The following is a 14,095-nucleotide window of genomic DNA, read 5'->3' on the forward strand; positions in this document are numbered from 1 at the left end:
AGATCTAGGGTCACACCTAGGTCTAGGCATTTATGAGGTGGTGCATAGGAGTCCTAGAGAGGGCTATAAAGAGAGGAGTCCCTTGTGGGACATGTGGCACCAAAGTTGGAGGCCAAGTAGCAAGTGCTGGGCTAGGACGGAGGATTCTAGATGGAGCCAAAAAAGAAAGAGGCTCCAGAGAAAGAGGGAATTCGTAGCTGGGTGGACTAGCATGGAAGAAGCCTTTGAGGTTTGAGGACTCGTAACATGGTCGATGCTGTGTAGTCCATTATTAACACTTGGCTTACCTCTGATCCTGACTTTGCATACTCTGTAGTCGACTACTCATTGCCACCATCCTTTTGCCTCTTTTTTGCTTTCAATTGTAGCATCTTCATTTTCATTTCAACAATCTGTGAATCATGGTTTTGCACTTGAGTAAAATTTAGAGGTCAATCAAACGATCCAAAAAGCAAGCTACAGGGTGTTGCAAGTAGTAGGTAAATATTGCTAAATTAATTAGAGAGTGAACCTGAACTTCGTGCTCCATTGCACACTCTAGTAGTTCTATTTGAAGCTCTTCTACTTTTTATCGGTAGACATCGGACGCATCGCCCTTTTCCTACATAGAAGGATCAGATTCAATGCGGTGCTGGCCATAACGACTAAGCTATTGATTTCCAGAGCGAAGATGCAACACATGATAACCTGTAAGCCTAAATGATTACACAGATTCTGGTTTCCCAACAAGGTCGACTTCTTTCCAGACGAGTCACTGATCTGATTCTTGCTTGGAGGACAAACGATGCAAAATGGTCCACTTGAGAAAAATTCCAAAGGCAAGCTTAGATCAAATAAGAGATCGGTAGAAAACCTTGTTTGTCTGGCACTCCAGCCAAACTTTCTCATGCTACTGACCATTTAACTCGACTGTTTGAGTCCATTGTTTCAAGTTCAAGGTCTTGATGTAGTAAGAGACATTCTTGGGTTGATTTTTTCCAAGATTGTCTATCTCTCTTGCATTATTGGCTGAGCAGTTCTTTAGGCAGCCTTGTGTTGCTTGGGCGCATGGAAGCCATTAGCATCTTGACGCACCATCGCAAATTTGCTATAGTCATTAGCGGTAATTTCTAGGTGAAAACATGCCCATATAATGTAGAATGGACCGAATGCCTCGTTGCGCAATCGCATGAAGCATGTGAGATTGAAAAGCAAAGGCAAAGGCACCTTATAGAAAGGCACTACCTTTTAGGTAGGCACGAAAGTGAATTTAGTTGAAGAACTAAAAATAGAGGGACATGTGGCTCAAGGAGAGCTTGGATTTTGTGTTTGATGGCACTATGCTGCCTGCCTAACAAGATCAAACAATAAGTTGGCCATTGTTAACACGTACAAATCACCAAGGACAAATACAACTACACTCGCACACAATATCGCAAAATCACTCCGAATCATTCATCAACAATAACACCGAAAAACCTGATGCTCATACAAAATGCGAGAGCTTATCAGTGGGGACCTTGTGGGGACAAGGACACATGTTATCCTTCCATGTTTTTGAATCCTTTAAAAAAGGGGAACCCATTCTTGCTGGGAGGGTCTAGAGGCCATGGTAGAGGATGGGAGAAAAAGTGGCTACTCCCGTTCTAAATCCATGCTAGACCACTTGGTGTTGGTGTAGGATGGGAGTAATGATGACGTGTGCTAAGGCCCTAAGATACCTCAACTTGTTAGAAGAGCATTTGAACACGAGCACAACTAAAAAGGCTGAGACCCTCCCTCGTAGGAGAGGGAGAGAGAGAGAGAGGAGCTATGGCGTGGGCAATCCCAAGCTCAGCTGCCGCCGTCTTCATTCTTCCGGTATCCTTGTGCTTCTTCCCCACCACCCACACTCGCCTCCAATCTTTCCACCATTACGTCGTTCCTACCCTTCATAGTGCCCGCCCTTGCACCACCCCCTTCCGCATCGTCGTGAATCAGTCTCCCAGCTTCCAGGTCCGAACCGAGGAGGCCCCGCTTCCGGAACACAGTTCTACTTCCGCCTTCGACTTCAAGGCCTACATGCACACCAAGGCCATGGCCGTCAACTCTGCCCTGGATAACGCCGTTCCTATCTGCTACCCCGCCAAAATCCATGAATCTATGAGATATTCTTTGCTCGCAGGAGGGAAGAGAGTGCGGCCGATCCTTTGCATCGCCGCCTGCGAACTCGTGGGCGGCACAGAAGAAGTGGCAATGCCGTCGGCTTGTGCCATGGAGATGATTCACACTATGTCCCTCATCCATGACGACCTTCCCTGTATGGACAACGATAATCTGAGGAGGGGAAAGCCTACGAACCACAAGGAGTTTGGAGAAGATACAGCTGTCCTTGCTGGAGACGCTCTCCTCAGTCTTGCCTTCGAGCACGTAGTGAAGGAAACCAAAACTGTGGCTCCTGAACGGGTACTAAGAGTGATCGCTGAGCTTGGGAAAACCATTGGCTCTAAGGGGATGGTCGGAGGGCAAATTGTGGATATTCAGAGCGAAGGAGATGCTTCTGTGGACTTGGACGTGCTGAAGTATATCCATCTGCACAAGACGGCCATTCTGTTGGAATGCTCTGTGGTGTCAGGGGCGATTGTTGGAGGCGCTTCAGATGATCAAATTGAAATGGTGAGGAGCTACGCCCGCTTCATAGGTCTTTTGTTTCAGGTTGTGGATGACATTCTTGATGTCACAAAATCGTCCGAGGAATTGGGAAAGACGGCAGGCAAGGATCTGTTAACCGATAAGGCCACGTATCCCAAGCTAATGGGTCTCGAAAAGGCGAGGCTATTTGCAGCCGATCTGAACCAGAACGCGAGGGAAAGGCTAGCTGGATTCAACCAAGAGAAGGCACTGCCTTTACTAGCTCTTGCCGACTACATAGCAACCAGGCAAAACTAAATAGGTGCAAAGTGAGATTAAGAATTCCTAAGGATGATTGTGTACGATGCAACGAAGCGTGAAACAATCGTCATTAAGAGGTATGAATAAGTTACTTCTACTTTTTATCTGCCTGCTCTATGCTTGTTCGGGCATAGATATAAGCTTGCATGAGTCTATGAAAGCTCAAATATTCCTCACACATCCGTCGGTTTCAGCAGTTCAGCAATAGTGTTGCTGAGAGAGGTCAGTTTCAATTGACACGCAAGGATTCTGTGTAACATTTTAGTTCTCTTAGTGTTTACTTGTCGTAACGTTTGAAGAGCCTGAAACGTTTGCTGGGCGATTTTACTCTTTTTCCATTGTTTGCAAGAGCTCATTGATTACAAAAAATCATATTCTCTTGTTTTCTGAAGGTAAAAGGTTTGCTGCATATCATGTACCAGTTCCTATTTTTTGGGGTGAAATCCCCCACACACACACACATATGCACATACTCCCAGCCAGATCCACTACAAGGAGGTAGTAAGGATGAGACTTGGCCCTTTACAGAGGATCCTTTGTCTCGCGTTGGAGAGTCTGCTAATATTTGCTTTTCAGCAACATTACACCACATTCTTATGTCAGTAATTCTGTTTCATTAGTTGTATGGATTGTGTAATGTAATTGTTCCATCTTTTCGCTTTGTCTCCCAAGTCTTGTATGTTCCTGTGTGTGCATGTTTCTATATGTATTCATGTGTGAGAGCAGAAGTCTCTCCTAAGTTTGCCTACTAATAAATGCACCAACTTACAAGGATGGCTTGTTTAGCTACTATTGAATGCTATAATGCTTGGTTGAGAGGATTGGTCTGCTTTTGAACTTAATATTTAGTTCCAATGTGTTCACATGGTAAGGTTTGAACGTCACAAGGTAATCAATGTTGAGACTTTGCAACATTGGTCACTTTTCACTGCATTTGAGAAATGGTTTGATGTCCATGAGGAGCTGATTGAGGGCAACAGGTTGGGAAAACTTGGTTACAATTTGAGCTGGTACTAGAGCCTGCCATAATAAATCAGTAGAACACACAATTTTTGGAGTAGGTAGAGCTTGAATTTGTAGGCATGTAAATGTAATTTCATCTGGCATGGAATCGTCTAGATCACTGATAACTAGCTCGGAAAACTTGAGCTGGTACTAGAGTATGCCGTAGTAAATCAGTAACGTTAAGTAGAGCTTGAGTTGGTATGTGTTTATATGTAATTTCATAGTGCGTGGAGTTGTCTAGATCACTCATAACTAGCTAGCTTGCGGGCTAGGCTTCTGTTGTTCAACTTAATAGCAGCAGCTCCTCTGATCATGTCAAAGACTGGCTAACTTGTGGATTAAGGACTAGCTTTCTCGACCTAGCTACATGGCGAAGATGGACTAGCTTATAAAAGGGTTCTATAGGCTGTAACTATAGTTGCTGATTAGACATGGATGCTTTTCTTCCAACTCCTTGGGCAACTATTATAGGGGGAGGTGCTAGACAGTCGGGGTGGTGAATGCCTTTTTGGCTAGCTCCCCTTCCCACCCTTAGAATTGCCAAGGTGATACGAATTCTTGGTGGGAGCATGCAATTCTCGGACTAATAAGCCAAGCAATGGTGGTTACCATACATGCATAATTGTTTCTTATGCAAGGGGAGGGCAAAGGTTGATTAATGCAAGGTGCGATTGTGATTGATTAATTAATCACCTAAGGTAGGGGGGGGACGTAGGTGGGTTCTTCTCGAAGCCTCCGCATCCAGAAGCTTTTGCCACTTAGTATAAAAGGAGGGGGTAAAGTGAAGGCATTGAAGGGGATTGTGAGGGGGAGGAGGGATAAGCGAAGGAAGGTGGAGGGAGGCGGTGGAGGGAGAGGGCAGCAAGGGAGGTGAAGGGAGTTGCAGGGATAGTGGAGTTGCAAGGAAGTTCGAGTATTAACATAGAGATCTTAGGTTAATTAAGGTGAATTAACAAGAAGGGAGGGGAATAGTAATTAATTAATAGGTCTAAATAGTTGTGCCACAGCATCACTCAACATGGATTACATATCCATAAGAAACTATTTGTTGTTCAAAGGTAGGGATATCATTTTCCAATTCCATATGTGGATGTATTTATTTTGCATCTTGAAATTTTTCTTTTGTCCTGCTCATAATCTCCTCTCTTTTTGAGTTTAAGTCTCAAAATTGTTATTTAATTCCCCTTTTGAAAAAGATAGGCCCCCTCCTCTTTTCAGATATTTATGATCATTAATTTGGTCTTGTTTATGATCACTCAAAGCATTCATGTGTCTTTGGAGATTAAACTTATTCTTTGCGGAGAACACCACATCGTCGACATGCAACAATAGAGCAAGAATATTTGGACAACACCTCCTCATCTCCCTAGCTCGTTTTCTAGCTCATGTATGAATATCCCAAATATGGTATTGAAGAGTAGACAACTTTGTTCACCCAATGCTAAATTGTAAGGTTTCTTTTACAGTTCCTATTGAGGCCATCCCCCATGCATCCGACTGACATTGCCAAAACCTTCTCATATGATATTAAAGTCACTTTGATGTCCATAAGAGCTTTCAAATATATCGTCCTATCCCAAATAGAACCCCCCAATTGGTAAAAACACGCATTAATTAATTAGTAGTTGTTGTTTGGAGGGGGGGCGGGAGGGGGGGGGAAGGGGACGGTTGCATGCTACGCCATGTGTTTGACTATGTGGAAGGGTCTGGAGGGTACGTCGAGGCGCTTGAAGGGCCTTGTGAAGAAATCATATTGTAGGCAAGGAGAAGGATGGCGATAAAGAGTGGCTATTTAGGAAGATGGAAGCACAGGTTGCTGCGGGTGATGGAGTCGTGACTCGAGAGTAAGTAAAGCATATGATATTTCAGAGGTTGCTATTGAGGTTTGGTATTGACGTATTTCTGTGTTTCAGGAGGAAGAGGAGGACGGGAAGGTCTGCAAAGTCGAGCACCAAGAAAACTAGAGATCCCAAGGTTTTTGAGTTGAGTGTCACCGTGTGAATCAAAGGAGGTGATAATGATGTGAGTATAGAAACGTAGAGAAGTTTATGGAGGAGGCTTGCATGCCAGGCTTCTATGCAGTCGAAAGGGCTATGGCACAAGGATAGCTTGTTTCATGAGTCTCCTATTTTATGGCCCTAAACCTTTGATAAATGTAGATTGAAAATCTCCAAGAGTATGGAATGAGAGTTATTGCAAAAAGATGACGAGAAGAAAATAGGTGAGGTATTGCAAGGAAAAGGAAAATAGGAAATTTTATTTCATGAAACCCATGGCAAAGTTGTATATTTCCACCATTATTGTGCATTAGATCACCAAAGCTATTCATACTAGAACACATAGAAGTTTCATTATTTAAGATCTTTTTAATTGCAAGAATTCCGTTTCTTGCAAGACTTTTTTGCTTCAGTAAGAACCCACGGTTGACTTTTTGTAGGAGAAACCTTAGCATTTACAGCACTTGTTGTGCAATTATGTTCTACATAGTATTTGGGCCTACTTTGCCCATTGTATTGGCACTTTGACCTTTGTAGATTGGGGCTCTTGTTCCCTTTCTTTTGCACTAGGCACATGTTCCTTGGGGTTTGACTACAAGTCATCTCATTTGTAGCATTGTGCAGGCAACAAACGTGACAGGTCGATGTGGTGTCATCATGATGTGGCATTGGTGATGTGGTACCATGATGGGGTTGATGATGTTGTAGCTAAGGTGGTAGTGCTGATGTGGCAATGTTGCTAATGTGGTATGAGTGATGTGGTGGTAGTAGCAGCGGATGTGGCAATTGGATGTGATGATGTTGCAAGTTGACTTTGACCGATGAGGTAGCAGATAGGCCTATGTGGCATTGTCCACGTGTCTGATTTTGAGTAGACCTAGTTGAAGATAGAAGTGATGACGATAAGGCTACCACATGGCAGAGTGTGCATCAACCTTGCTATGTGGTGTAAGGTGAGGTGACCAAAGGAGATAAGATTTGATGAAATCTTGTAGATTTCATTAATGGAAAGTTGTCTGTTGCTCTATTAAACTGCTTGTGTGGCCACTTTAGATACCTTGATGGTCGACCGTTTGTTGGAGGGCCATTGTGTGCACTGTTGCTTTGGATCGTAGAGTCACCTGTAGTTTGCTCTGTTTGTTGCTCATTGGAGGTTGGAGCTTGTGGAGCTCGTTGATGAAGCCATTGATGAGCTCGAGGCAAAGGTGTTTCTACAAAGGTTGTCATTGCTTGGCATAGACTGCATTGTGCCACTTGTTTGATGAGGGTCGCTTAGTCTACCATTGCGCTCTAGTCGCTTGTAGAGTAGCTTGGCTTGCAGGTTGATTGCTTGCTATGAGTCGATGGTCATTTTTGGGAGCTTGTAGGGGGCATCTTGGCTTTCATTGAAGAGTTGATTCTAGTTGTCTTGGTTAGGTGCTTGCTATTGGAGTAGACGGTTCATCTTGGTAGATGCCTTGTTGCTCGCCATTGAGCTGCTCTGCTTGTTGAAGCTTTGGGTGTTGCTGGGTGTGCATGTCGAGCCTCTATATTTGTTGATGCTCGCCACGTGTGTCATGTGGATAGTAGTTGTGGTTGTGGCTAGCATTTTGCTTGCCTTTGGAGTTACTACTATATAGTAGGAGTCAGAGGAGTTGAGGTCCACTACCAGGAACTTTAGGCTCTCTCCCTCTCATAGCGATACAGAATGCTCTCTCTCTCTCTCTCTTTTTGTCGACAACCATTGAGCTCTCTTTCTACTCCAATAGTGTAGAGATCTATATCTCTCATCCTCTTTCAAATGTCTCTCTCATAAAAAACAAATCTCTCTCAATAAATTAAGGAACAATCAAGGTCTCTCTCTCTATTTCTCACACATTAACAATCGAAATGAACAGAAAAGTATGGACAGATTTTTTTTGGAATGAACAATTTTCTCTCATGAAAGAGAAGAATGAAATGAACAACTCTTAATCTCTCAATCAATCTCTCACACTCTCACACAAGGATGATGCCTCAGCAGAAGGCAGAACCATGCTCAAATACCATGAAAAAATATGGAGAGAGGAGAGGAGAAGAGTCGAGATGAGGAGGGAGGGCACAACTAGAGAGCACCACACAAAGGACTAAGTATACACAAGTATTACCTTAAAAAAATGAACATATACAAACCCCTTTAGGGTTAGGGTTTCCAACCCTTGCAGCTTTGAGCACTCTTTTGTGTTAGTGCTATGCACATATGGTAACATGATGTTGAGATGGATCCTCAACAAGCGATGCAAAAAAAAAATTCAAATGACAATTGCCACAAGAAGCATACACTACAAGGCAACGATCACACGACACAAATGATAAAAAAGGCAACATGTGACTCAACTTCTTGACCACACAATGTACTACAAGAGCATGTAGCAAATACAAAGACAAAGTAGATAAGAGATGTGCATCTATAGACAACTTATTACTCCAAGCAAGTATATAAAAGTATTTAATGAAGTCCTCTTCTCCATCTTATTGTACAATCAACATTACACACGAAGCTCCCTATACATCTCTAGACCAAAGCTTCATCCCTCTCTTCAAACCTAGGCCACATGGCAGATAGCTAAGGGGCATATCGATATCTATATCTATAGTATATATAATTAGTATTGTTCTCTCTCTAGAACTCAACTCTCTCTCTACATGTGTCACCTTCATAAAGTTTGAATTCAAAAAAACAAACAAATGGCATGATTGAAGCCAAGGTTTTGGGGAGAGCTAGGAATCCCTCTACCAAGAACTGCTTCATGGGCATCCATGGCTTCCTTCCCATCACAACCTTGCATTTTCTCTTAGCCTCCCCTAAAATTGATTTCTCCTCATAGATTAGTATAAGCCTCTGCTCCCAGGAACACAACAGAGAAGGGTGAAGAGGTGGTTTGCTCCACATAAATGGACCTAGGATCTCTTAGGTGAATGCCTTGTCACATAAATGGCCCTAGGATATCTTAGGTAAATGGTCTGGCCCACATAAATGGCCCTAGGATATCTTAGGTAAATGCCTTGCCTCTCTCTTTACTGCTTCCTTGGATCTGCATCAAGTCTAATGATTGTTAATCACTCCTCATCTATTGTGCCCCAGATTTTCTAAAATTTTGCCTTTGTGTTGTTGAGGTTTTTGAAACACTTGAATCCTAATGTGCAACTCGAGCAAGAGCTTTTGCATGTTGTGCTGTAGAGCAAGACTCAGGTCCCCTACTAGTAGATTTAAATAGGTTTGAGGTCAAGTTCATGCCTTGTGGTAGTAGGCCACCTCACTACCAGATATTCTACAATAGAAGTAGAATACATTGTAGTTACAGAGGCTAGTAAAGAGATGATTTGGTTGCAGAGGTTTATGGATGAACCTGGGAAGAAGCAAGAAAATTGTAGCTTGTATAGTGATAGCCAGAGTGCAATTCACCTTGCAAAGAATTCATCCTTCCATTTAAGAACCAAAGATATACATCTGAGATATCATTTCATCCGATATGTTTTGGAGGATGGATAGTTGAAGCTAGAAAAGATACACACTAGCTAGCCAGCAGAAATGTTAACTAAGGTGGTAACAAGGGAGAAGTTGATGCTCAATTTCAATCGGTCTTCAAGAATGAGGAGCAATAAAGATGGAGTTACGATGCTCAGTCTCCAAGTGGGAGATTGTTGTATGTGGAGCTTGATCCTTTTTTCAGAGGTTGCTTTTAGTAGAAGTGCTTTGGACCCAAGCATGTTCATACCCACTCTATGAAGGGGGGTGTAGGTGGGGCAACGCCCCCCTACTACTTTCATCAGGAGCATTTTAAACAATTGTTTACATCCCCTTAGTGGGGGTTTGAGGGTAGTGCTTCTGAAGCCAAAAATACACGAAAATTGGTGCATGGGTTGTGTGGTCAAAATTGTAAAATAAGGGTGTAGCATGAGAGCAATGGATGTATTGCTTGTATCTTGTATCTTCTGTCGCTGGCTACATAAGAAAAACGTAGAGCTGACTATTTCTCCATGGACGTAGCCCACACTAGGTGAACTACGTATATCAACGTCTCTCTTTCTCTTCCATTTTGTGCACTTTTGGTGTCGTGTATTTTATGCATTCTGCTTCTCGCACTGTTGCTCTATCATCACGTTGCTCCTAATAGGAGCAAATGGGCTGTGGGATATAAAAAGGAACAAAGATGTAAAAATAAACACTCAAAATTTCAAATGTAATGTCTCGTACAAAATGATGGAACATGAAAGGAAATGTATCTTATTTGTTGCTAGAGACATGAAGTCTATATGGAGAGAGAGAGAGAGAGAGAGAGAGAGAGAGAGAGAGAGAGAGAGAGAGAGAGAGGACACTCCTTGTTTGAAAAAATCATTCTCTCATTGCAATGTGGAAAGATTGTGACTTCACCCTTGTCTCGCTTATTGCCTTCTCTAATAATTGTGACTCCTTTTTCGACCAAGTTGTGCCTTCTTGCTATATTAGCTAAGATGAAGTAATGACTCTAATCCATGGTGCTTACCTTCAATTTCACCTTGCACATCTCATATGCATAGCAAACAGGCAAATGAAAGAGCTTGTCTCATAATTCTCATCTCCACCTAGATTGTGAAAAAATGCATATTTGTCATTGGAATCGAAAGTATGGAATTCCAAAATTTTGTGTCATCAATGTCTCTTGATAGTGCAATGTTGTTACAATGTAGAACTTTTTAAAAAAAAATTAGTTGTGTCAATGTTTACTCTCTTTCTCCACCAAGTAGAATCATGGCAACAAGGTGTGAGTATATGGACCATGCTAATAGCCATAAAGGACTTTATTCTCTTTAATTCTATTGCTAAATATATTCAAAGGAGAATCATCCAACATTTTGCATAAATAATAGTGTCCTTGAATCTCATGTTTCATGATAGTGGATATCTTGCAATATGAAAATACCCATTTGAGGACACTGTAATCTTTCTTTGGAATCTAAAATGCTATAAGCCACCTAGTATCATTCTTTGATTGAGCATTAAAACATTCTAAATTATATTCATCAAATTGGAGAACCACATATATAAGATGTACATAAGAATAATGCAAACCGTTTCAAACTTTTGGCCTTATATTACTTTTTTCTCATCTATCTTGATAAGAAGTATCATTTTTCAAATGCATTGGACAAATCATCACAAAGGAACATAAGTTTCTAACACAAAAAATGTTGAAAGAAAAAAAAAACTCCTATGGACATGTGTTACCTCTGGTAGAAACTTAATAAATTTCACCATTTCTTTTTGTACTCCTCCAAATCCAAGTATACATTACGCTCTCACGTAGCTATTGTTCCTCCTATTTTTAGTTTGTTCCATGTAGCTTGAAGACTTTTCCTCCCCTTTCCATTTTGTAAAAATTTGTTTTTAGCACAACTTTTGATGTGCTCTCTTCAATTGTTGTTATAATCAATTCATTTTATGAGGTGTTTTTTCTAGAATACTATGATCAACATTCAAAGTTATAAAGAAAATAGCGTTACTATAGCAAGGGGAAGAGAAAGACAATTACCTTTATTCTCATGTTTGTGGATTGGGTAATAAATACCAAAAATATCCTTTGGTCGTCAAGACATCTCTCACGATTTGGTAGATTGTACTCTGTCCTTGTCTAATTATTATTGTTATATTACAAGCATGCGAGAGATCAATTATAGGAAAAGGATTTGCTAATTTCCAAGTAATGCCATCTGCCACATGCTTTTGAATTGCTTCCCTTTGGGATTACTATTTGTCTTCAAAATGTATTTCATAGAAACTGTTGCCTTAAGGACTTTGAGTTTCTTTAAAGACTCTTGATTATTGTGTTTAGCCTTTCCAATACCCCAGTTTTATATTACAAGGCATTGGAAACAAGAATTTTCATAGCTTATTAACTATCTGGTGCCCTTACAAAAGTGAAATGAAATCTCAAACAATAGAGTTATTCTTGACATGAAATGGAAAAAATTGGTAGAGTCAAAATTCAAAAGGTAGGATTTCATTCTCAGGAGATCACTTTATGGTTTGACATTGGTAATCAATTTTTTCTCAAAAAATAGACTTATTCTTGACATGAAATGGACAAAATTGGTAGAGTCAAAATTCCAAAGGTAGGATTTCATGCTCAGGAGATCACTTTATGGTTTGACATTGGTAATCAAAGTTTTCTCAAACAACACACTTATTCTTGACATGAAATGGGCAAAATTGGTAGAGTCAAAATTCAAAAGGTAGGATTTCATGCTCAGGAGATCACTTTATGGTTTGACATTGGTAATCCAATTTTTTAGAACTCTTTTTAAGAGTTAATGGTGGCTACAAGATATGTTCCCAATCCATGGATACATAAGATTGATATAGTATGTACTTCTTGCAAATAGGATAGTCTTCAAAAAACTTCTTCCATAATTATGAATCTCATATAATATTATTAATGTATTCGTTATTTAAATCTCTCTTTATACATCGAGTGCCATGTCCTTATGTGGCCACTTTTGAGTTGAAACCTCTATTTATGTGAGCATAACACGCTTAAACGTCAAAGGAACAAGCATAACATGCTTGACATGGAGTGGGGTGTCTTTATGTGGCCACTTTTGAGTTGAAACCTCTACTCATGTGAGCATAACATGCTTGAACATCAAAGGAATAAGCACAAATGTCATAACACTATGCATACCATTAAAAAGTACCAATCTCTAGTTTCAAAGCTCATGAATTGCCATATGAAACAATGTGTTAAAGGTGGAGACAAGGTCCATTATGAGTCAAGAAAGCAACTCCAAATTTGCTAAAGCTATTAGCTCTTTAACTTCAAGTCTTGGATGTTTCCTCTATCAAGCTACATGAATAATTTCACATTAAATAATGTCATCTTTGAGAATTGAAGGGATTGAATTGATTGACCATCTACATGATTAATCTTTGGAAATTAATGGGCTTGAATCCATAACTTCTTCTTTTGGTTCTTTTGGTTTTGTAATGAAATGATCCATATTCTTGATAAGTTTAGGCCACCCTATCTATTATCTCCTCAATATTGTGATTCTAAGAAATTGGACCAACAATTGAAGAAATATGACATTCTATTTTGTGTATGTTTGTGGTGGCCTCTTCTAAAAAAGTCCCCTAGCATTATGGACAATACTCTTTATGTGCCCATCTTTACGTGCCCTTAATCATGGTAAATTTAGATGTAGCCTTTGCGATACCTACTAATCTAGTCATCTAACATAATTAGTCTTGTCCTTCTTGTTCTATTGTGGCTCTTTACCTAGTTGACTCTTTTTTGGAGATTGGTGGTTGACCTTTTTCCAATAAACTAAATTTGATAAAGATTCTTTCTACAAAGTTAGCTTGACGTTAAAATCATGACTCAATGGCAATCTTGTGCTCTAGTCTCTATATCCAAATTTGCATGTGTATTTTAGATTGGCATTGCGATCATGTCAGTTTTGCATGGAAGTGGGCTACTCTATCTAGTCCATATTTTTCTTCATTATCCTCGCGTTTCGTTCTACTTTGTCTTGAAGTTTTAGTTATCATGTTTTGTTTGAGCTTCACAAGCCAATCGATATAATTATTCTTGATTCTCTCTTTTTCACAGAACATTTTATCTTATTCTGTTATTTCAACTGTTGATATTTGCTCTTGAATGTATAATATTATCTTTATTTTACATTTGTTACATCAATAATCCCCACTCGGTCACTTGTGTTATGGAATCATAGAATTAAATGCATTGAATATGGTGATTTCACTCCTTTGGTCCATTATCATGGAGTCTAAGATTCCCATGGATCGTGTGATTCCTTGACCTCAACACAACCACATACTGAGAGCACAAACCTATGAATGGTCCTTGACCATGTAATATTGAGACACCATTTTCAAGCTAGTCCATGTAAAGGTGTGATGGAGAATTGGATTGAGGGAATAGCTAGTGAACCTACTATAGAGAAGGTACAGATTGTCTTGCTTTTTACCTCCACGCCTAGTTCGGTCCATCATTCAAATACAAAAAATGGGGTTCTTCCAAAATCTTGGTGATGATACCAACATGACATCCACAATATAAAATATCTATAATACATGTTCTCACTAACAAAAATAAAAGCACAACTACATTTCCTAACATAAAATATCTATGATACATGTCTCACTAATAATCATAAAATCACAA

General features: G+C 40.2%; 1 pseudogene; it reads left to right on the top strand.

The window, feature by feature from the left end:
- Positions 1-1,717: 1,717 nt before the first annotated feature.
- LOC147885205 (geranylgeranyl pyrophosphate synthase, chloroplastic pseudogene) lies at positions 1,718-3,246 on the top strand (annotated as a pseudogene).
- Positions 3,247-14,095: the final 10,849 nt, after the last annotated feature.

The sequence above is a fragment of the Dipteris shenzhenensis genome, chromosome 26 (assembly GCF_047967505.1).
Source record: "Dipteris shenzhenensis isolate YYH24624 ecotype China chromosome 26, Dip_SZ_1.0, whole genome shotgun sequence".
Classification (NCBI taxonomy): Eukaryota; Viridiplantae; Streptophyta; class Polypodiopsida; order Gleicheniales; family Dipteridaceae; genus Dipteris; species Dipteris shenzhenensis.